The following is a 24853-nucleotide window of genomic DNA, read 5'->3' as shown; positions in this document are numbered from 1 at the left end:
ATGAGGTAAACAGCTGCTTCAGGGCTTTTTTACTTAAATGATATCTTATAGACATTTACATGACTTCATCTCCTGCACCCTTCAGGTCCTCAGTTTTGTTTGAGGTTTTCTCAAACTACCTGCTTTAAAATACACTTCATCCCCATTCCCTGCTTTAGATTTCCCCTTAGCTCTTACTACATATATTACTTAATATATACTTTATTTTCTTGTATACTAGAATTTAAGCATCATGGGGACATCTGTTTTGTCAATAATGCAGCACATGGTTATTATTCAATAACTATTTATTGAATGAATAAAAGACTACCCATTTTATGCTTAGTAGAATGACCTAGAATTTTGTAAAATACATCCATGGATTTTAAGAAACCTCATCATGGAAAAATGGTTGCTGTCATATTGTTGACCTATGAAAAAATTTATGTTTATTTTATGTATTATATTTAAGCTTACATAATTGCTGATATTCAATATACTTTTATATCAATTTAAAAAATAAAATTGGTCACTTTTTCTCAGGGTTAATTTTCTCCTTTGACTTCCTGGTAGTTTATAAATTTAATTCTCAAATTCTAAAATATAAAAAGGTAAATGAATACTTGTTACTTTAATTAAAGATAAAAAAGTTGTCAGTTACTCCCAACTTAACTACTTTGTGATCAGTTGTACCTCTGAACTTGTCCACAGGTTATACAAACATCCATAGCTTGGGAGAGAAAAGCTCTGGACTCTACTCTGTTATGGAAGCATCATGAAATGGTAACCATGCCATCATCATTTTCCTCCTAAAATTAAAATAGTCAATATCATCTATTGATGATTTGAAATATTGGATTGTTTACATTTTCCCTTGTATCACTGTAATTCCTTTATAAGTGGAATTTCCTGATGAGGATAACTATTTTACATTGAACAAAATTCTGAAGCATGTCTCCCTTCACAGAAAAAATAAATAAATAAAAGAAAAAAATGAATTATATACCTTTTCTTTTTGAGGGAACAATAATTGGTAGTCAGTTTGACACTTTGAAATAAAATTTTTAAATAAGATAATGAGTACACATAAGTGGTGTTTATTATTCAAAGGGTATTGTATTGTAAACCTTATCACTTGTGTGGGACAATTTAATATTAGAATTGAAAATCTGAAATTGTTTGAATTTTCATGCTGCCAATCTGAAGAATATCTGTTCCAGAAAAATAAATTTTCTTGGCATCAGTTTTATCAACTAAGACATAAAACCATATACCAGTTATCGTTTTGGTAAGTAGAATAGAATAGAATTTGCAAGGATTCAAAACCAAACAGATTGCACATCCAATCAGAAGCAGTGTATTGGAAGGATTGATGCTAAAGCTGAAACTCCAATACTTTGGCCACCTCATGTGAAGAGTTGACTCATTGCAAAAGACTCTGAGGCTGGGAAGGATTGGGGGCAGGAGGAGAAGGGGACGACAGAGGATGAGATGTCTGGATAGCATCACCGACTCAATGGACATGAGTTTGAGTGAACTCCGGGAGTTGGTGATGGACAGGGAAGCCTGGCGTGCTGCAATTCATGGGGTCACAAACTGTCAGACACGACTGAGCAACTGAACTGAACTGAACTTGTAAGTGACAATCTAGCAGATATGAACTAAATATTTATTTGAAATTTACTTCCTTTATATGTAAAAGCTGAGATAATTGAGCTCAGATATGTCAACAATATCAAAATAATCATCAATTATCTTCCAAGAACAACATTAAATAACTTGAAAATAATGATACATAATCAAAGTACTTTATAAAATTAAAGGTATATAAACATGCACCAGTGTTTTTATTACAGTTATTATGATCATAATTTCTGTTTCATGACTCCTCCACCAATGTGATAATGTGATACCCAGGTTCTTAAATAATCTGTCCCTAAAGAATTTCTGGAATAACAGATATCATGTGATGATTGCACTTTTACCTCTCCTCTGACTTCAGCTTCTTTCTATTGAATAGTCTCTCTGTTGATACAGAAGACATTTCAAAGGACCACAACCAAAGGGAGGTCTATAAAGAAGTGTCCAAATCACCTCTCTTGGTTTTTGCCTTGTGTTATTTCTCAGAGGTATTAAAGCAGTGCTGTTTCTTCCTTGAAGTATTGCTAAAGTTTTAAAGAAAATGAATATTGTCATTTCTTTGTTGTTGTTTACCTTACCAAGGCTTCTCCTGCCCCCTAAATACATGGTCCCAAAGAGGGTTATACAGGAAGCCACAGTCAGTGAGAAATCCAGACAGTGTTCTAAATGGTCCCTCTGAACATACTAAGGTTCTTTAGTAGTTAATGCTTGTCTGGGAAGATTCCTGTTTCCTTTAGAGTGAGTTCCTTTTCAGAAGCTTCCTTACATATAGATTTCTGATTGACATCATCCACCAGTGTTCCTAATATAGCTGACCTCCTGAGTGGGAAACATCTGACGCTTAATCTTTCCTAACTAGATATGATGCTAATTACAAAAATAGGAAAATAATCTAGGGATATGGTTTAGAACACATTTTATTATATTGACCAGTTTCATGTTGAGGCTATGAAGTTTTTCTTTCATTGTAGTCTCTCTTTTGCATAGTGAAAATTTTTAAACCATGCCAAAACCATCTTAAAAGTAATAAACTCGTGCCTAGAGCTGACCAGTCAGGATATAACCCCAACCAAAATAGGCCAAAGCATTACTTGAGTGATTTTGAAATGGCAAGAAGATTTTATGGGCCAGCATCTTACTTAAAGTCAGAAGGTCAGAATACGAAATCTGGCTAAATCTGGGCTCTGACCCTGCCTCGTTCTACCCTTCTTAGAGTATGCCAAGCTTTCAAGGTCTCTGTTTACTCACCTGATAAGTATAAAGAGTGCCAAATGCTTAACCCATCTGTAGATTCCATCTGGATGGAAAACAGAGCAACAAGTTTTCTTTAGACTTGTGGTAGAATTTTCATAATAATACTGAATAAGACCAATGTATTGGTATTAATATACCAATATATTAACAATGAATAAAATACCAATTATTATGTACAGTATAACTTACTTTTAAAATAACAATATATTTATATATAATATTTCTAATCTGTATTATAAGATACATGTGCTGGAAATAAACAGTTTTGGAATTATACTTTTATGCATCAAACTCTGATCTCAGAAAACAGAATCACTATAGTAAAGACCATTAGGAGAGTAGAGAGGATTAAGAAGGTATGTTACATATAGCTGGTAACCTCTATCTCTTGTTCTGAACTCATACTATCTTAAACTATTGGCAGATATACTAATCTCTTGGGTTGACATTGCTGCATTTTCATGACCAAGAAAAACCTAATTTTCCCTATTTATAATATTCAATAAGTGGATTATACTAGTGTATAATAAGTATAGTGGATTATACTTATCTCCAAAGTGTGTATTGAGGAGCATTAGTCTTATAAGATGTATTAAATGAAACAGTTTAGAAGTTGAAATAAACTCTTCTCATGCTTACATTCATATTCTAAGATATCTAAGTCATAAAGGCAAGAAACCAACTTATGTTTGATTAACCCAAACTTTTTCCAAATCTGTGGATCATATAATTCTCTTCTAGAAGTCACACTGATTAACACAGGGTAGTTGACACTGCAGGTGTCCCAACCTTATTCTATCTCCTTTGCAATTTTAGTATAAGCATCTCCAGGGGACAGCACTTGCATCTCTTCTTCTGAGGACTTTTTCTGCTCCTTGAAATCTCCCATGGAGGACTTTACCTGCCTACCTTATAAGAAGAAGAATCAAAAGTTAACACACTCAACCTTCAAAGAGTGTCTAGCAAATACTCCAGGTCCTTCACATTTATTGCTGTGTGTTTTACACTGACTTCCAAAGTTTCCTGTGAGAGATTAACCTCCATTCACCCCAACAGCAGCTCGAAGTCATCTTTATTGGTCGCCTTTCCTCCTGGTCTCACTTCTACACCACTGGTCTTTCTTTCACATCCTAGACTAGCTCTTTGCACTTGAATCTTTGCCTTAGGGTATACCTCCGGGGATCTCAAACTGAGACACACGTTTTGAAAACTAGGTGCTTCCTGCTCTACTTTTCAATGACCCAAATATCTGAACAATTACTTCTGACATCTGACAGCCTCTGAACAAAACCTCCAAGTTTCTATGTCCCAGGCACTTTCCATTGTGTCACTCTCTTCTTAATGTATTTTTAAAAGTTGAATTTTGCTGACAATCCATCCTAGATTTAAGTTCCTGGGTTCTTTGAAACTTTTTGAAAGCAAAATTGCACTGGAGAGTTTAACAGGCAGGAAAGATGTTCTTACTCTTTTAATAGGAGAGAAAGAATGAATGCAACTCTGCTGAAAGAGAATTGGGGTTGTTCATCAGTGCTGGCGTGAGCTAGTGGAAAATGTGGATGATTTCAGGAGAAGATTGGTCAACAGGATGTGAAGAATGCAAGGAGTTATTCTTGAGTTTGTTTTTTGCTATGGTTAGGCATATATATGTACTAATTGGTACCCATTCAAGTTAGGTTCCTACCTTCCACAGAGATTGGGAGACAAGGTCACTATATCTTTCAAGGTTTACATTAAAAAAAAAAAAGTTTCTTCAACCCTTGAGAAAGACATTTCCCTGATTGCAAAACTGGTAAGAGGCTGGGAGAAAATTTACATTTTCTGTACCCATTTCAAAAGGGTAGAGGAAGCATAATCAATTGCAAGTTTTCTAAAGTAAATGCTCTAAGAAACAAGAGGTCACATGTCTACCATCAGCATGGAAGTTGCCTAAAGTTCAGTGAAACTGAGGGAAATGCTAAGGTCATTTTTTCCAACTACTATTAATAAACACCTAAGTTCCCTTTTTCCTACTCCCCTTTGGCAGTGGTAGGTGGTAAATATAAGAATTGCCTAGATCTGTTTCTCATTAGCAGTGTGATCTGGGATCCTTAGTTAATGTCTCTAAGCCTCATTCACAAATAAGCTGGTAATGATTGTATATTCCTCAATATTTTTGCACAGATCAAAAGCAATAATGCATCTAAAGTTCTTTGCATAATACTTTATTCTGCTAGGGTTGCCATGACAAAATATCAGACTAGATGGCTCAAACAGCAGAAATATATTTTCTCAAAGTTCTTGGGACTGGCAGCTCAAGATCCAAGTGCTGGCAGCATTGGATTCTGGTGAGACCTGTCTTCCTGACTTGCAGATGGCTGTCTTGTGACTGTGTCCTCATAAGGACTTTGCTCATAGGCATCTCTGATTGATTCTATTGAATTAAGATTCCAACACTTAAGATCTCTGATACATTAACTGCTTCTTCATGCCCATGCTCAGTACCTTCAGTCTTGTCTGACTCTGGGCGACGCTATGGACTGTAGCCCACCAGGCTCCTCTGTCCATGGGATTTCCCAGGCAAGAATCCTGGAGTGTGTTGCCATTCCCTTCTCCAGGGGATCTTCCTGACCCAAGGATCAAACCTGTATCTCCTGTGTCTCCTGCATTGAAGGTGATTTCTTTACTGCTGAGCCACTGGGGCTCTATCTCCAAATACAGTCACACTGATGGTTAGAACTTCTACTTATGAATTTTGAGAGTACACAGTTTAATCCATAATATGCAGTCTCTGGATCATAATAAGAAACAATAACTAGTAATTATAATTATTAATAAGCACACACAACTGGAAGTTCTGAATAAAAGATGCCTTTAGGAATTTGACAAGGAAATTTGAAAAGCACAAAGCATGAACACTTTGGAGGCATACAGTTTATTCCTAAAGTATACATATAACTAATTCATGCTAATCAGTGGTGATTAAGAAAATTTACTTCTGTAAATTCTGTAGCCAATGCCTCTTTGATTTTATTAGTTTTACATTGATTTAGCAGGCTGGTATTTTCTTATGCTACATAATTATTCAGGAGAAATAGGTTTATAAAGAAAATTACTTCTAGCAAATTTGTATTTTAGAGTTAGACTGAAAAACAAAAAGACCTAACTTCACAAACTAGCCTGAGACAGAGAAAAACCTCAGTAGATTTGCTCATCCCATCTACGATGGATCATATTGATTGTGAGAGCAAATACATACAGAACAGATATAATTGTCTTTATGAGATATATTTTAAGGCAAAACTATAAGGACAAAATAGAATTAACAAAAAATGCTTTGATGAAATATTTTGAGAACTTTCAACCTGTACCATTAATTTACATAATTTTCAAAACTTTTTAAAGGCAAAAGTTGCACAGTATTTTCAGTCACTGCTCAGTCTTGCATCTGGATCAAGGCATTCCAAATGTCTGAGAAGACAATCACAAAAGCCAACTACAGATTAACATTCCCAGAGTCATTAATGGGTTGCATAGAAAATGTGAGGTTGCATGGAAAATGTGGGTTGCATAGAAAATGTGAGGTTACAAGTATGAAGGAGAAATCAAAAGCTTTTCAGACAAGCAAAAGCTGAGAGAATTCTGCACCACCAAACCAGCTCTCCAACAAATACTAAAGGATATTCTCTAGACAGGAAACACAAAAATGGTGTATAAACTCGAACCCAAAACAATTAAGTAAATGGCAACGGGATCATACTTATTAGTAATTACCTTAAACGTAAATGGGTTGAATGCCCCAACCAAAAGACAAAGACTGGCTGAATGGATACAAAAACAAGACCCCTACATATGTTGTCTACAAGAGACCCACCTCAAAACAGGGGTCACATACAGACTGAAAGTGAAGGGCTGGAAAAAGATTTTCCATGCAAATTGGGACCAAAAGAAAGCAGGAGTAGCAATACTTATATCAGATAAATTAGACTTTAAAACAAAGGCTGTGAAAAGAGACAAAGAAGGTCACTACATAATGATCAAAGGATCAATCCTAGAAGAAGATATAACAATTATAAATATATATCCACCCAACATGGGAGCACTGCAGTATGTAAGACAAATCCTAACAAGTATGAAAGGAGAAATTAACAATAACACAATAATAGTGGGAGACTTTAATACCCCACTCACACTTATGGATAGATCAACTAAACAGAAAACTAACAAGGAAAAAAAAAAAAACCAAGAACATGTATCTATAAAGTTCACTAAAGCAAAGCACAGTAAAATGAGGTATGGCAATAAAAGGCGTTAAATTTATCAAATAAAAAAAAAAAGTATTTATTATGGATAATACTGAATATAATCAAATGTAAATAGAAGCATGAGAAGAAACCCAAGGAAACCCATGCATCCTTCATTCAGATTCCTTCTCCACTAATCATTAATGACACGACTTTGAACAAATTAACCAAACCCAATGAATTATCTTCATCTGTTGTATGGCAGTAAAATGCTCTCATGTTTTGCTTAATTTGAGACTTAGACAAAAATGAAAATATTATACTAAAAACAACTGGCACACAACCTGGTGCTTAATAAAAGTTGATGGCAGTGCTAAAAAAAAAAAAAAAGAAAAGAAAATGTGAGGTTTGCCCTTTCTCCATTCCTGCTGATCTGGTGAATCCAGTAACCACTGCCTGAACTTGTTTTCTTTTTTTATAATGGTAATAGGATGCCACAGATGTGATTGGCTTTGTGATCTTTGTCAAATTAATAGTGTGAAGCAGATATTGCAAAATAATACAATAAAACAGAGAGTCAAAAATCCCTTAATGTTGTATTAAGAAATCTTGGCAAGAAATCTTCAGTACAAGGAGAATCTTTCAGGGTTATTCCCTTCAGACTGTCAAATATGTTTATGGAGAAGCAGTGGGCAAGAGACTTGCTTTGTTCACTGCTTTCCAGATTCCATAAATCGCTTTTCCTTTATAATAAACAGAAAATAAAAAAAATAGTCTGGGGGAATAAGGAGTTGGAAGTAAGAACAAAAGGGAAAAAAGAGAATTTTTTTTGTATTCTGGAGAAGAATCAAGAGTACCAAAATTTCTGGACCCCTGATCCACCTTACTTCTTACATCATTTTGCATTGTTTAACCCATCAGCTAAATTAATTAAGGAAGCACTTAAATTAAAAGGTTCCTTGAATGCTAATCAATCAACAAGATTTTCAGAATGCCTAAATTAACCTCTAAAGAAACATTGGATTTGATTAATGCTTCTTGTCACATTCACACACCTGTGTCTACACACATACACACCTATCACTAAAGAATTTTTTTTTATTATCTTAAAGATTAAATCTCATCTCAATCATTGTGTGAAGCATTTTCACAGTCCTTTTATTTCAAATGTACAACATCTTTGTAAAATAGGTATTATTATTTGCTCGGTGTTGCAGAAAAAAAAAGAAGTGAACTTTAGTATGTCTGTTACTTGGCCATAGTCCCCAAACTAGTAAATGATAGATAATACTTTAACCCACTTCTGTCTGATTCTAGAACTACTACAGTGAGACAAGACAGTTTAGTCATCAAGAGATACATCTTTGAGTAAGGTGGCATAACTTGAATTCTGAATGGACTGGTTACATGATTATTGTCTATGGAAATTTGCATGTTAGGTCCCTACTTTGCTTCTCAGTTTCTCCTTCTGTGATATGAAGATAATATATTTTGTACTTCTTATGAATGTTGTGACAAATAAATGAGTTAATGTACTTAAATTACTTGGAGCAGCGCCTGAAATATAGAAAATTTCCATTAAGTTAGATGATGATGATGATGAGAGCTCAATGCCTCTGGTGACAAAACAACTTTCTCTGCAGTGGGTGAAGCTCCTTGGTAGAAACACATTTCCCTTAGAGATAGTAATATATGTATGATGGGAAGACTTGCCTTAGCCAAAACAAGTCTATTTATTCTATATGTACTTTCTATGTGACTATTACTAGTTTGACCACTCTTGACATTCCTTTGGGAAAAGCATTATGATGTCCCCTCCAGAAATTAGAAATGTGGCTTATTTGTCTTATCTCTAAGCTCTTGGAAACTTCCTCATGGCTTCCTTTATGGCTCAGTGGGTAAAGAATCCTCCTGCAATGCAGGAGACAAAGGGGACTCAGATTCAATCTCTGGGTTGGGCGATCCCCTGCAGGAAGAAAAAGCAACCCACTCCAGCATTCTTGCCTGGAAAATCCCATGAACATAAGAGGCTGATGGGCTACAGTCCATGGGGTCACAAAGAGTCAGACACGACTGAGCAATTAAGACCCACTCCAACGTCTCCTAATGGAGTTCAGGAGGGATACATCCAACAGGAGCAAGACAGCTATACCCAGGCACCCACAGCTCCCTGTACTGTGATTTTCAGAGAAAAGATACAGTCTTTCCATATGAAGACCTTAGATTGATTTTCCCTTGTTCACTCTATTTATACTCACCCTCAGTATGAATGGGAACTTAGGGGACTCTTGACACAACCCTCTCATTGAAAAGATGAGTCCTTCAAAGTAACTGAAATAAGCTCTGGCTTCAAAGACAAAATCTAGCTAAAACCCACAATTTTTTAGAAAAAAAATATGAAGAGTCTTTATGTTTCACTGGTTATCAGTGCAGTGCCAACAAAAATATTTCTTTAAAGAAAAGTCTCATTTAAGGATTTTCATATTTGGGAAATTACCTCTGTTTTCAGAAATTCTTTCTACATTGTGTTTTATATAACATCAGGCCAGAGACAGGGATTTGACTACACAAATAATGATGATATTAAAACTTTTAAAATTAGTAAATGACAGAAAAAGTACAATCAAGCATGCTCTCAAATTTTACCAAGTATATTAAAGATGTTCTAGCAGGGTCTAAGAAAAGTTGGTCAGTGAAGCTCTTAAGTTGTATTAGTTTTTTTTGTGTGTGTGTGTGAATTTTATGGTATGAATCTTGAATTTTTGAACTAGGTATAATTGAGGCCCTGTGCTGTGCCTAGTTGCTCAGTCATGTCCAACTCTTTCTGATCCCATGGACTGTACCCCTCCGGCCTCCTCTGTCCATGGGGTTCTCCAGGCAAGAATACAGGAGGGGTTGCCATGCCCTCCTCCAGGGGATCTTCCCAACCCAGGGGTTGAACTCAGGTCTCCTGCATTTCAGGCAGATTCTTTACCAACTGTGCCACCAGGGAAGCCCAAGAATTATGGAGTTGGTAGCCTATCCCTTCTCCAGGGGATCGACCAAGGAATTGAACTGGGGAATTGAGACCCTAGATAATCAAAATTGGAATAAGCTATGAGTAGGCAGGAGCATCCTCACTGCATGGAATAGGCTTAATGGGAGGAAGATGGGCTTGGGGTTAGTAGCATAAGTACAATATGCATTGAGATTGTTTCATTTCAAAATCTTCCTGAATTTGGATCACTGAAGTTCAGCCAAATTTTACCACAATCAAATACAACCCATCAGAACTAATGATTACTCTGAATGCAAGTCAAGCTCTTCAGTTAGAGTTAAGATAGGTTTCCCTTTACTTTCTTACTTTTTTACCTCTTGCTCTTGCTTTAATGCTCCCCCAACCCTTCACACACACACACACACACACACACACACACACATTCATACAAAGTTGTGTATTCCAAAACTAATATATAACTGATGTGACTTTTCAAAAACAGTCTGGATAGCTTAGAATAATTAAAACAGTGAAATGCCAGGGATTAGAGGAAAGATCTAATAATTATATCATACCAAAGAGATGAAAAGTCTCTCAGAAGTAGAGATCATCATAAAGTACTGCATTTGTTTCAGGTTATTTAAGAAGACAAATGCCAAGTGATTTTAAAAGAACCAATTTTGAATTAGCTTGGATAAGAGGACTGATGATGCATTCAAATGATCAAAAGATAATTTAGTGCTCTGCATTTGTCATTAACTCCGACTAAGATGTACAGCATAGACACAGAGAATAAAATCCCCATTTTATAGATAAAGAAATCAAGCAAAACCGATCAAACAACATAATGATACTCTTCATTTTAAAAAAATGGTGTATTAAGGTGTCTATCATTCTTTATAGCGCTGAAGTTCTTGCTTCATTACAAAAGTGATGGCTATTGAAATATCTCAAATAATAAAGCACACTTTATGACTGGAAATTTGAATTTTACTAAAGTTAGTAATTTCTCCTAATTCCATTTTCCATTCTTAACATACACACTATGGGCAATGCCCTGATCAAAAGAAAGAAGAGCATAATTCTGTGCACATTCACTATCTATTATTGGAAAATAAAATTTAAAAGTGCAATTGTAGGCTCAGAATTTTTATCTCTATGATTGAAGTCAATTGGAATGCAGGCATCTATTCCTGTCATTATGCCTTATGTTGGGTCTGAGTGTAATAAGGACCTTTTATCAAACTCTATGTAGAATAATGAAAGGATCTGGAAAGACTCGCAGAGCCAGGCCCTATTGTTTAGGCTCAAACTTTTGGGCTTCCTAAAGAATCTGTCTGCAATGCAGAAGACCTGGGTTCAATCCCTTGGTCTGGATATCCCCTGGAGAAGGGAATGGCAACCCACTCCAATATTGTTGCTTGGAGAATTACATGGACAGAAGAGCCTGCTGGGCTACTGTACATGGGATCACAAAAGAGTTGGACACGACCCAGTGACTAACCTTTAAGGCTGCGTATTGGGCTTCTTCTGGTGGTTCACTGGGTAAAGAATCTACCTGCAATGCAGGAGATTGAGGGTTCAATCCCAGAGTCAGGAAAATACCCTGAAACAGGGCATGGCAATCCCCTCCAATACTATTGCCTGGAAAATCCCATGGACAGAAGAGACTGGTGGGCTGTAGTCCATAGGGTCCAAGAGTCAGACATGCCTGAAGCAACTGGTTATGCATGCAAAGCTGTTTATTGGGGAGTAGGATAGTCCAAAGGGAGACACAGAGGGGAGACTTCTAAGTAATGGAAAGCATTTCCATGTCAGAATGCGTATTAAGATTTTTTTTTTCATTAGCAGATTAGAGCCATGAATATCTATAAACTCTACTCATTATAGCCCATCCAGGATGAGAGAGGTTGAACATAGGCAAAGAGTACAAAGGAAGTGCTTAGAGAGCACAAATTGAACTTCACAGTGATAGCCAGAGTTTCTTAACAACAAATAAGAAAAATAATGCTAAAACAAGTAAAGATGCAATTGATAATGTCTCTACAAGGCAGAAAGGCTTTATATTGTAAAGGCTAAACTTTGAATCTTAGGTTGACTCTCAATAGTTAATAAACCAGCAATAATATTTAAAAAGACAAAAACAAACAATACTACCAGGCCTGGTGTAAGGTTAATATTAACATGGGAATCAGAAACTTTTACTGAATCATAGCATCTAACATCTGCACCTGTATGCAGGTCAAGAAGCAACAGTTAGAACTAGGCATGGAACAACAGACCAGTTTCAAATAGGGAAAGGAGTACATCAAGGTGCATATTGTCACCCTGCTTATTTAATTTATATGCAGAGTACATTATGAGAAATGCTGGGCTGGGTGAAGCACAAGCTGGAATCAAGATTGCCAGGAGAAATATCAATAACCTCAGATATGCAGATGACACCACCCTTATGGCAGAAAGTGAAGAGGAACTCAAAATGAAATGATGAAAGTGAAAGTGGAGAGTGAAAAAGTTGGCTTAAAGCTCAACATTCAGAAAATGAAGATCATGGCATCTGGTTCCATCACTTCATGGCAAATATATGGGGAAACAGTAAGAGATTTTACTTTTTTGGGCTCCAAAATCACTGCAGATGGTGACTGCAGCCTTGAAATTAAAAGATGCTTGCTCCTTGGAAGGAAAGTTATGACCAACTGAGACAGCATATTAAAACCAGAAACATTACTTTGCCGACAAAGTTCTGTCTAGTAAAAGCTATGGTTTTTCCAGTAGTCATGTATGTGAGAGTTGGACTATAAAGAAAGCTGAGCACTGAAGAATTGATGCTTTTGAACTGTGTTGTTGGGGAAGACTCTTGAGAGTCCCTTGGACTGTGAGGAGATCCAACCACTCCATCCTAAAGGAAATCTGTCCTGAATATTCATTGGAAGGACTGATGCTGAAGCTGAAGATCCAATACTTTGGCCACCTGATGCAAAGAACAGACTCGTTAGGAAAGACCCTGATGCTGGGAAAGATTTAGGGCAGGAGGAGAAGAGGACAACAGAGGATGAGATATGGTTGGATGGCATCACCAACTCCATGGACATGAGTTTGAGTAAGCTCCTGGAGTTGGTGAATGGACAGGGAAACCTGAAGTGCTGTAGTCCATTGGAATCGCAAAGAGTCAGACACAACTGTGTGACTGAACTGACTGAACAGAGCATCTAACAAAATTAAGTATTTTGAATCTGCCTAATAAGTTCCAGGAGAGAAGGCAATGGTACCGGACTCCAGTACCCTTGCCTGGAAAATCCAATGGACGGAGGAACCTGGTAGGCTGCAGTCCATGGGGTCACTAAGAGTCGAACATGACTGAGCGACTTCACTTTCACTTTTCACTTTCATGCATTGGAGAAGGAAATGGCAACCCACTCCAGTGTTCTTGCCTGGAGAATCCCAGGGACGGGGGAACCTGGTGGGCTGCTGTCTATGGGGTCGAACAAAGTCGGACACGACTGAATCGACTTAGCAGCAGCAGCAGCAGTGTGTCTAAGTGGGCAAGTAAAGATTCTAGAGGAATCTATCACTCAAGACAGTCAGTCTAGAAAGTGGCCCATCAGTCCAGAAAGGATGGGGCCAATATTTGGGAGTGAAAAATCTGGGACAAGAAATTATAAATGAGGGTCATAGAACCTGAGTCTAAAGGAAGATTTCTTTGTCATCCAAGAAACATATTTTACTGAATATTTTTTGAATAAATCCAAGACAACCAAGAGATGACACAAAGATGTACAGATACATGGATATAGATAAACAGAAATAAGACATGCATTGCTTTAAAAGATTAGAGATTAGATAGTGGATGTTGACAGGGCTTCCCCAATGGCTCAGAAGTAAAGAATCCACCTGCAATGCAGGAGATTCTTGAGATGCATGTTCGATTTCTGGGTCAAGAAGATTCCCTGGAAAAGAAAATGGCAACCTCCTCCAGTATTCTTGCCTGAAAAATTCTAGGGACAGAGAGGCCTGGTGGGCTACAGTCAGTGGGGTCAAAAAGAGTCAGACATGACTGAGCACCTAAGCATGAGCACAAGTGGATGTTAAAGGTGAAGGACTGGAATGAAGAAGTAACACAAGAAAGCAAGGTTGATGAGTAACGGAGTGAAATGGGTCTTGGAGTCAAGTAGCCGGAGTTCATATTCTGTCTGTAATACTACCTGTGTAAACTTAGGTGAGCGGTTTAACCTCTGGAGCCTCTTTGTACTTTTCTGTAAAACAGGAACCATGACATTTATCTGTTGTGCTTGTTGTGAAGATTAGAAATAATATATAGAAAATGTCTATCAGTGCTTCAAATGAAATATATATATATAATAAATGGCAGTGGCAGTTTCTTTTTTATACTACTGTTAGACTCATATGAGTTTGAATGTCTTTGACAAGAAAGAAAGAGCAAAGTGATAGATTTTGATGGCTAGATAAAGTTTTCTATGCACAGGAGAGATATAGGATAGGGAAAAGAGGAAAAAATATATCAAAATAGGCAGGTTCCATTTCAAATACTCAAGAAATCAGTGCTTTAAATAGGAAGCTCTTATCCATTCATGTTGAAAAAGAGACTTACTTGGAAGGCGACATTTGCAGCATTGAAGAACCTGCTCACTTCAACGGTGCTGTTTTACAATTTGAAATTTGGATCACAGAGAAAAAAAGAAGTGAACCGTAGTTCCATGTTTCCAATTAGTAAACAGCTCCTTAGGCATATGATAGACTATAATGGAGATTTTTAAATTATACTCTCAAATAAGTAGAACATAAACTTTGCATAACTTCCCTAATAACATGTAGTTTATATATACACTGCTGCGGCTGCTGCTAAGTTGCTTCAGTCGTATCCGACTCCTAGCAACCCCATGGACTGCAGCCTACCAGGCTCCTCCGTCTATGGGATTTTCCAGGCAAGAGTACTGGAGTAGGGTGCCATTGCCTTCTCCGTATATATATATATCTGCTAGTATCCCCTTGATAATGCGTGTGTTTCTGTGTGTGCATGTGGGTATGTTTGTGTGTAGACACTTCAGAGTTCAACTCGGAAATCTCCTCATGCTCTATTTAAATAAAGAAAATGGTATATATTCTCTACCTTAGAATAGATTTATCTAATCTTGAATAATTGCCTAATAAACAGTACTATTTGAGCACTTCAGTATGGATGAGTGATGAAGAAATTAAATACTCTAATATATATATATATATATATATATATATATATATATGCTTTCCTGGTAGCTCAAATGGTAAAGAATCAGCCTGCAGTGCGGAAGACCTGGGTTTAATCCCTGCGGAGGGAAGATCCCCTGGAGAAGGGAATGGGAACCCACTCCTGTGTTCTTGCCTGAGAAATCCTATGGACAGAAGTGAAGTGAAGTGAAAGTCACTTAGTCATGCCCAACTCTGTGACCCATGAGCTATACAATGCAATCTATGGAATTCTCAGGCCAGAATACTGGAGTGGGTAGCCGTTCCTTTCACCAGGGGATCTTCCCAATCCAGGGATCGAAGCCAGGTCTCCTGCATTGCAGGCGAATCTTTCCCAGCTGAGCCACCAGGGAAGCCCCATGGACAGAAGAGCCTGACTATAGTCCATGGGGTTGCAAAGAGTTGGACATGACTGAGCGACTATCATTTTCATGTCTGCTTTCATATAAAACATAAATGGTGGAGACTTGCAACAGTCTGTGAGGGATCAGATAAAGCAAAATATTTTGCTTAAATAGAAGAAATCTGGAATTTATTATAATTATTTTGGGCCTATGATTAATTCCAGAGAAAGCAGGAGAGGAGAACAAGAAGATTTTATGTTTTTAATTAGGTGAGGAATCCAGTGAGATTAGTTATAACCAGAAACACCTATTTTATTTATTGAAAAATAAAATAACATCAGCTATTTGCTCAAGAGATTAGGTAGTAAAAGAGCAGAAGATAAGGGATCTGGCAGGCAACCTGTAGACAAATTGCTTGAATCAGTTATACATGCATCATAGGCTCTCTATTTCACTGTTTATAAATATATCAAAACAAAGATTGCCTTAGCTTACATCTAAGCTAAATCTAATTTGAATAGTGGAGATAGAGGAAAGGGTTATCATCAATGCAGACCTGGTAAAAATAGTAACAAATTACATCTACAGAATTTACTAAACTTTTAAAATTATTTAATTGTATGTACTCTTTATTTGGATTAGTATCATTGAATGAATGTATTTTTGAAAAATGTGTTTAATTTTCCTTTCTCATTAGGGATGCTTAAGGGGAAATATTTCTATAAACCATAATGTATACCACTTCAATCCACCCCCTGATAATTAACCAGAATTCATTCAACCTAACTACTGGAAATGAGGAAGAAAAAGAAAATTTTATCTGTAAATTATGATAAAAATAATGATAATATCTACAGTCAGTTACATTAGACATTCATTTAATCTAACCTTAATTTACTGAAGCAAATTCAATCTCTGTCTCAGTGCGTTTAGGTTTTATTCGATGTCAATAATAATCTGAATTTACAGAATAACATTAGTGTATTAAGATATGTGCCCTCTCCTCAAAATGGTCAATAGGCTCCCTGTTTTACTTTTGATCTTAAAACAAAAATTGTATTTCAAACTCAAGTGGTCAATTTAAGGAGTTGAATAAATGCAGAAAGAGCAAAAGTAGGATGAAATTGAAAACAGGATAAATCAGTTCAGACATTGAGATTAATGGTTTACTTACTTAGGTAAAGCATAAAGACCATTTTACAAAATTATAGAGATGCTTTTCTTCTGGCTACATAAGAGAGTGTGTCTGTGCATGGTAAGTCACTTCAGTCACGTTCCACTCTTTGCCACCTTATGGACTGTAGCCCATCAGGCTGCTCTGTCCATGGGATTCTCCAGGCAAGAATACTGGAGTGCCTTTCTCCAGGGGATCTTCCAGACCCTGGGATAGAACTCATGTCTGCTGCAGCTCCTGCGCTGCAGGTGGATTCTTTCCTGCTGAGCCAACGGGGAAGCCCACATAGGAGAGTACAATATATTAATCTCTTTAAGAGATTAATCTACTTTAAGATTCATGGGGTCACAAAGAGTTGGACATGACTGAGCAACTGAACTGAACTGAACTGAAAATTTATGAGAAACTTTACTAAAATTTACTAGAATTTATGAAAATTTAAGTAGAGCTAAAATATACTTTAAGATCTAAGTAGAGCTAAAGTTTAGATTTTTCCAAATATAGTATTTTGATCTTTTATTCAGTCAAAGACCGTAATAAAAAAATTCCATTTTATAGCATCATCTTCCACTTTCCCTTTAAATAGGTGTCATTTAATAGATTGAAGTATATAAATGTTATGCAATAATGAAGAAATAAAGCTTCTATTTATTCTTAGCATAGAAGGGAGGTTAAGAATTTATTTTAAGAGACAAGCAGTTGTGTGTTTGAATTCTAATTTTCTCATTTAATATATTTTTGACTTTGAAAAGTTATTTTTATAATCCCTGAGTCTTAGTTTGCCATAGTTAAAATGAAGTTAATAAAAACAAGATTATTGTGAAGAGGAGATGAGCTCTGTCTGCAGTGTTTACCATTGACTATGGCACATGGTTAAGAAGTCTCTAAGATTTTATTCCTAATTCTCTCTCTTCTTTTCTTCTGTCTACTTCTGCTCCTTGCCCATCTTCTTTGTATTATTACCACCACTTGTCTTAGCATCCAATTAGTCAAATAAAAACTCAGTAGATCAAATAGCTGAATGTGGTAGATAAGCTGTATTGATTCCAGAACAGAGCATCTAGTGGCCTTATTCACTATAAAGAAGAATGTAGAAAATGCTTCATAAAGGTGACTAAATTGATGAAATCACTATAACTTTTTTGTTTAACTTATTATCAATATCATAACAAATTATATATGGTAATGAAGATTCTAATCATAATGGATTTTTTGTGGTTTCTAATTCAAGCTCTTATTATAACAAGTAAGTGTTCATATTATTTTATTTTTTAAATTTAACCTCATATATGGATATTATATATTGATGTTCACAAATAAATATAAAGTATATGAAAACTTAGGGCACTTTGGGAAAATATAATCAATTCAGGTATGCCTTCCCTGGTGGCTCAGATGGTAAAGAATCTGCCTGCAATGCAGTAGACCTGGATTCAGTCCCTGGGTTGGGAAGATCCCCTGGGGAAGGGAATGGCAACCCACTCCAATATTCTCACCTGGAGAATCCCATGGACAGAGGAGCCTAAAGGGCTATACAATCCATAGGATCACAAAGAGTCGAACACATCTAAGTGACTAAGTACAATCAATTTAAATATATGGACCATGATTATAGAGGTCATTCTGAACAGATAATTCATTTGTTCCTTTCACTGTTAATTTGGGACATACGCCTGAAGACAGAGCATTGCCTAATGGAAATCATTCAACTTTGAATTTAATTCTGGATCTGATACTAAATTATACTTTAAGCTTTCAGGTGGCATTTAACTTTTAGGACTTATATACTTCCTCTGTGAAATCTTTCAGACACCATTATTAATTCTAAGGTAGTTTCAATGATTTTAACCTGGAAAATGAAATTGTTGGAGAAGTAATAACCATGAAATGAAGAACTATAATCACAGTTTTTTTTGATTGTAAGAGATCTGATTCTGAAGCTTAGCCAATGCATCAGCAAATATTTATATCTATTTCTATATCTACATCTATAACGGTTATTGCAATAATCTAGACAAAATGGTTTTGACTGGTGTAACAGCTTTGGAGACAAAGATGAGTGGAGAGATTCTGGATGATTTTGAATTTTTAGCAAGGAAAATTTATATAAAGATAGCAGGTAGAGAGTAACCAAAGACAATTTTTTCAAGGTTTGTTTTATTTATCTCTTTATTTACATTTTTAGTGAGGAATGATTTTTTACTTACCACATCGGCAAAGAGAGAAAAATAGTCTGCTGTTGCACTGCATTGGCAGTGTTTATAAGGAAATGGGTTTTCACACACTGTTGGTGGGTGTGCAAATTGTACAACTTCTTTGGAAGGAAATTCAGAAATATATCAAAATTTGAAACATACATACCTGTGCCCTAGGAATTTATGTCTAGGAATTTATATTAGAGATGCATTTGACCATTTAAGCAGAGGTGAATTTACATACCACTGGAGCATCTTTTTTATTGCAAACAATCAGGGATGACCTCAATATCAATTAACAGAAGTTACATGTACAGAAAGGGATAATTATCAGCCATTTATTAAAATTAGGGAGATCTGGTTGTACTATTATTTAGCATATCTTCAAGATAGATTGTTACACGATAATGCAAAGCAAAAAATATATGTGTGCTCCTTGATTTCAAACTATATTCCAAGGTTTGGCTTTGTCGCTCTGTTTTCTGAGCAACTTGCACATCACACATAAAGAAAACTGTGGGAGAAATAGTTAATGGTAAATTTTGGTGAAATCTAGTAATGTTTTACAGTGTTTATAGAATAAGGATGATCATAAGGAGAATAGCCCAACCAATAAGGTATTTTAGGACTCTGAGTCCTAAGGATGTAGGTAGAGTGAGTCTTCCCTGGGGGAGTTAGTTCCTTCTACCTCTCCTTGATAAATCTTTCTTTGTCTAATAACTTGCAGAGGTTGTAAAAGCACACGCGCCTTCCTAGATAGGGCACAGCGTAGTTGTTACCGAATACTTTTACTTCAGCACTTGATATTTTATGTCAGTACCTAGAGATCACCACCTTTGTGTGTTTCTCTATCTCCTATTCCATGATACTAAAATTTAAGGGTACACATTTTAATTTTTGTCATTGTTATGGAGTGCTAAGTTGCTTCAGTCATGTGTGACTCTGTGCGACCCCATGGCCTGTGATCCACCAGGCTCCTCTGTCCATGGGATTCTCCAGGCAAGAATACTGGAGTGGTTGCCATGCCCTTCTCCAGGAGATCATCCCAACCCAGGGACTGAACCCATTTCTCTTACATCCCCTGCATTGGCAGGTGGGTTCTTTACCACCAGCACCACCTGAGGTCAGTATCTCACTTTTGGGTACACATTTCTGAATTAGCTGGTGTACATTCTCAAACTGCTTTCCTCAACCCTGAAAAAAGAAATGATGGTTAAATAATATGGAAACGCGTTTCTCCCTTAGGTAACCATTCAGCAATGACTGGTCCCATGCCATAGGAACGTTCTGTCATCTTCTTCATGCAGTGATGCCCAAATTTCCTCTAGTTATCACCATTTTCCTGCCACTAGAAAGAGACAGAAGCATAGAATAATAGTTTAGACTATAAAAGTGATTTATAACCAACTTTTCCTACCAAAACTCTAAGCTGGGCTCATTAGTTCTTATCTACGGAATTGGAACTAAGAGCTCCTTAGAGAGAATTGGCCAGTTATGAGCTAAGGTGAAAAAAGAATACCACAAAGTAATGTGGAGCCTGCTGCTGCTGCTGCTGCTAAGTCGCTTCAGTCGTGTCCGACTCTGTGCGACCCCATAGACGGAAGCCCACTAGGCTCCCCCGTCCCTGGGATTCTCCAGGCAAGAACACTGGAGTGGGTTGCCATTTCCTTCTCCAATGCATGAAAGCAAGAAGTGAAAATGAAGTCGCTCAGTCCTGCCCGACTCTTAGCGACCCCATGGACTGCAGCCTACCAGGCTCCTCGGTCCATGGGATTTTCCAGGCAAGAGTACTGGAGTCGGGTGCCATTGCCTTCTCCAATGTGGAGCCTAGGTAAAGACAAATATAATGTATTACAAGCAGAAGAAACTAGTTGGCAATGGGATGGTGAGAAGGAGCACCATGTGCTGAGAGCGGAGTCATGTAATTAAATATCCATGAAAAAAAGATCCATTAATTCTTGTTAGTGAGATCTTGAGGAGCTGCCAAATTTGAACAGCCACCTAAACAGACTTAACTCCTGTTCTTAAATTTTTATAGAAGTACATTAAAAACTTTCCAGCATATATTTACACTCCTTATTTCTTTGACTGGGATAAAGAATGTTTCTATGCCTTAAAATTTGCTGAATATTAAAAGAAAAACCAAACCAACAACTCTTGAATTCAAACGGCATTTAATTCAGAAGTAGCAGCCTGAGAAATATCATATTCACAGTGTTGGCCAAATGAGCTTTCAAGGTGAATTCGAACTATGGAGATACTGTCAGTGACCAGAAACGCTTTTGTTACACTCATTGCCCCATCAGGGCAATTTGTTCCATTTAACAAAATTATCACAAGAAGTACTTCATGCCATTCAATAACTGAACAAAGAACTGTAGACTCTCTTCCCAATATACACCTTCATCAACATTTGTACAGTTCAGTTTAGTTCAGTCGCTCAGTCGTGTCCAGCTCTTTTCGACCCCATGAACCGCAGCACTCCAGGCCCCCCTGTCCATCACCAAATCCCGGAGTTTACCCAAACTCATGTCCATTGAGTCCGTAATGCCATCCAACCATCTCATCCTCTGTTGTCCCCTTCTCCTCCTGCCCTCAATCTTTCCCAGCATCAGGGTCTTTTCAAATGAGTTAGCTCTTTGCATTAGGTGGCCAAAGTATTGGAATTTCAGCTTAAACATCAGTCCTTCCAATGAACACTCAGGACTGAGCTCCTTCAGAATGGACTGGTTGGATCTCCTTGCAGTCCAAGGGACTCTCAAGAGTCTTCTCCAACACCACAGTTCAAGAGCATCAATTCTTCAGCCCTCAGCTTTCTTCACAGTCCAACTCTCACATCCATACATGATCACTGGAAAAACCATAGCCTTGACTAGACGGACCTTTGTTGGCAAAGTAATATCTCTGCTTTTTAATATGCTATCTAGGTTGGTCATAACTTTCCTTCCAAGGAGGAAGCGTCTTTTAATTTCATGGCTGCAAACACCATCTGCAGTGACTTTGGAGCCCCCCAAAAATAAAGTCAGCCACTGTTTCCCCATTTATTTGCCATGAAGTGGTGGGATGGATATCATGATCTTAGTTTTCTGAATGTTGAGCTTTAAGCCAACTTTTGTACAAGACGTTTTTTATTACCAGAACTCTTTGTTATGCTATGATTGTTTCTTAATGTAAGTCATAAATTATTTACAATTATGTTCATACTGACAGATTGCTTATTCATTGACACCAGTTATTTCCCCTTAATCTTGTCATATGGCTGCTGTTCACTGTAAGGTGTCATTAATTAGCAACTAGCTATAATTAAAAGCATAATGAAAATATATTACATTGTCAAAATTGTGACTGTTTTGGTGTATATAAGGACAATAGAACTGTTTCAATAGGGATTAATATTCAAATATTTAGGTCCTTAGTGCATTTAAAAGGATAGGCATTTTGAGAACACTGGTTTAGAATTACATTAGGTATTAATCTCACCAAAAATAATAAAAATCCAAACAACTGTTTGTTAAATAGTTCTCAGAAGTAGACATTTGTTTTTTATGTTGAATGAAGAGCAGAATAGTTTAATGTGAATTTACCAGAGCACCTGACCTGCCTCTTGAGAAACCTATGTGCAGGTCAGGAAGCAACAGTTAGAACTGGACATGGAACAACAGACTGGTTCCAAATAGGAACAGGAGTATATTCCAAATAGGAACAAGGCTGTATATTGTAACCCTGCTTATTTAATTTCTATGCAGAGTACATCATGAGAAACACTGAGCTGGAAGAAGCACAAGCTGGAATCAAGATTGCCAGGAGAAATATCAATAACCTCAGATATACAGATGACACCACCCTTATGGCAGAAAGTGAAGAGGAACTCAAAAGCCTCTTGATGAAAGTGAAAGTGGAGAGTGATAAAGTTGGCTTAAAGCTCAACATTCAGAAAATGAAGATCATGGCATCTGGTCCCATCACATGGGAAATAGATGGGGAAACAGTGGAAACAGTGTCAGACTTTATTTTTCTGGGCTCCAAAATCACTACAGATGGTGACTGCAGCCATGAAATTAAAAGACGTTTACTCCTTGGAAGAAAAGTTATGACCAACCTAGATAGCATATTCAAAAGCAGAGACATTGACTTGACAAGGTCCGTCTTGTCAAGGCTATGGTTTTTTCAATGGTCATGTATGGATGTGAGAAAGCTGACTGTGAAGAAAGCTGAGCACCGAAGAGTTGATGTTTTTGAACTGTGGTGTTGGAGAAGACTCTTGAGAGTCCCTTGGACTGCAAGGAGATCCAACCAGTCCATTCTGAAGGAGATCAGCCCTGGGATTTCTTTGGAGGGAATGATGCTGAAGCTGAAACTCCAGTACTTTGGCCACCTCATGTGAAGAGTTGACTCATTGGAAAAGACTCTGATGCTGGGAGGGATTGGAGGCAGGAGGAGAAGGGGACTACAGAGGATGAGATGGCTGGATGGCATCACTGACTCGATGGACATGAGTCTGAGTGAACTCCACGAGTTGGTGATAGACAGGGAGGCCTGGCATGCTGTGATTCATGGGGTCGCAAAGAGTTGGACACGACTGAGCAATTGAACTGAACTGAAGAATCAAAGCTTAAAGATAATCTCTGATCTTTAGCCTAATTATATCTCAATTAGGTCAAGTTGAGCCATAAAAATTAACAATGTTGGACTTCACTGAAAATGCACAGCATATGCATGCATGATGCATGCTCAGTCACTTCAGTCCTGTCTGACTCTGCAACTCTATGGACTGTAGCCTACTAGGCTCCTCTGTCCCTGGAATTCTCCAGGCAAAAATAAATAATATTGAAAGAAAATTGCTACTGCTTTTCCTTTACATTTTTTTGTTGGTCTTTCTCTATATTTTGTAATCTATCATCTTATACCATCTTAACATTTTTAGCATTTTGCCACATATTTACTAAATACTGTGGAGGTTTGCAACATACTCTGCATAAAATATACACTTTTTTATTTTTCTGTGAACAAAAGACATAGGGATCAGATGCATATTCCAGAGACACTATGAGGTCTAACATGGGAAGGCTCATTATAATCACTTGATCAGGGATGAAGTTAAGGGTCCCTCTTTAAAGAGAACATATTTACGAAGTCAGTAGTTCCCCCCACCCCCAGGTCTCATACGCTTTCATACACTCTACCTAATGCCTACCAATAACATATGTATAATTGAATAATTTGGGTTTATTACTGCAACAAATGAATAAAAAAAGAGACAGTGTGATACTGTGATTTATAATAAGAAACATGTATTTGGTTTTTTTCCTGCTCCTGGTGCATAGCTTCTAAACCTTTTAGAATCTACTGAGTGGTAAGTATGATAAAGGTGTCTTAGTATTCATAAACCTTTTCCAAGCAGACCTGAGTTTATGTTAATAAGGTGAGTTTGGGGACAGTTCAGAAAGATGGGGGCTGGCTGCCAAAAGGACCAACCACATGATTGGAGGATTGGAGTATTGAGCCCCACTCCCCTGACCTCTGGGGAAGAGAGGAAATAGAGATTGAATCTACCATCCACCACTGATGATTTAATCAAACATGCCTACGTAATGAAGCCTCCATAAATACTCAAAAGGATGGAGTTTGGAGAGCTTCCAGATTGGTGAGCATGTGGAGGTTTGGGCAGAATGGTGCACTAGGAGGGGTCATGAAAACTCTGTGCTCTTTTCCCATCCCTTAACAAGGCAAGAGGTTCAAGTGATTTTCTTTAATAAGGCAACCAGACTTGCATGATGGGCTCCTTTAGAGGAGAATTTATTTTCCATTCACACCCTGTAGCATAT

Source organism: Bos mutus, chromosome 29 (genome assembly GCF_027580195.1).
Source record: "Bos mutus isolate GX-2022 chromosome 29, NWIPB_WYAK_1.1, whole genome shotgun sequence".
NCBI classification, from domain to species: domain Eukaryota; kingdom Metazoa; phylum Chordata; class Mammalia; order Artiodactyla; family Bovidae; genus Bos; species Bos mutus.
The sequence above is the reverse complement of the archived record's forward strand: the minus strand, read 5'-3'. Positions refer to the sequence as shown.